Here is a 1,305-nt window from a genome sequence, read left to right on the forward strand (position 1 = left end):
TGATGAAGCTATTCCTACTCCACAAGAACCACAACCTGAACAAGATAAGGAAAAAGAACCTGTAGTTGAAAAGGTTAATGAAGATAACACAATTAAGACTAAACCTTATGTTAAACCATACCAACCACCACTTCCTTACCCGAGTAAAATGAAAAAAGAGAAACTTGAAGCCGAGCAATCCAAATTCTTGGATATGTTTAAACAGATAAATGTAAATCTTCCTTTCATTGATGTGATTTCAGGAATGCCTAGATATGCTAAATTTTTGAAAGCTCTAATCACAAATAGAAAGAAAATGGAAGAACTCTCGGCCGTTACTATGAATGCTAATTGTTCAGCAGTGCTGTTGAATAAGATACCAGAAAAACTATCTGATCCAGGAAGTTTCACAATTCCATGTTTTCTGGGTAGTCTTAGTTCAATAGAAGCATTGGCAGACTTAGGTGCTAGTATAAATTTAATGCCGTATTCACTATACACTAAACTAGACCTTGGAGAATTGAAACCAACAAGAATAAGGAAACAACTAGCCGATAGATCAATAAAATATCCTAGAGGGATAATGGAGAACATGCTAGTTAAAGTTGGTACTTTAGTATTTCCAGTAGATTTTATTGTTCTGGACATGGAAGAAGATTCTAAAGTTCCTCTCATATTAGGAAGACCATTCTTAAACACGGCTAAAGCAATGATAGACGTGTTTGGTAAGAAACTGACCCTAAGTATAGAGGACGAGAGTGTTACCTTTTCAGTTGATAGAGCAATGCAACAACCGCAATCTGCAGATGATACATGTTATTATATTCAAACTATAGAATCACATGCAGAATTGTTAGAAGAATTTCCAGAATTACAAGGAACAGGAGAATGTTCTTTAGGAGAAGGAACTGAACCAATTGATGAAGCTGAAATGTTAGCTACACTAATAGCTAATGGATATGAACCAACAACAGAAGAAATTCAAATGCTAAAAGAAAAAGACAGATATCGATATAAATCATCGATAGAAGAACCTCCGACATTAGAGTTAAAGCCACTTCCAAACCATTTGGAATATGCTTATTTACATGGTGAATCTGAATTACCTGTAATAATGTCATCTTCTCTTACTGAAAATGAGAAATCACAACTCATTTCTGTGTTGAAAGCTCATAAACCAGCCATTGCATGAAAAATTCATGATATTAAAGGAATAAGTCCTTCGTATTGCACACATAAAATCCTTATGGAAGAAGGTCATAAAACGTATGTGCAACACCAACGAAGACTAAATCCGAATATGCAAGATGTAGTTAAAAAAGAAAT

This window comes from Rutidosis leptorrhynchoides, chromosome 2, assembly GCF_046630445.1.
Source record: "Rutidosis leptorrhynchoides isolate AG116_Rl617_1_P2 chromosome 2, CSIRO_AGI_Rlap_v1, whole genome shotgun sequence".
In the NCBI taxonomy this organism is placed as follows: Eukaryota; Viridiplantae; Streptophyta; class Magnoliopsida; order Asterales; family Asteraceae; genus Rutidosis; species Rutidosis leptorrhynchoides.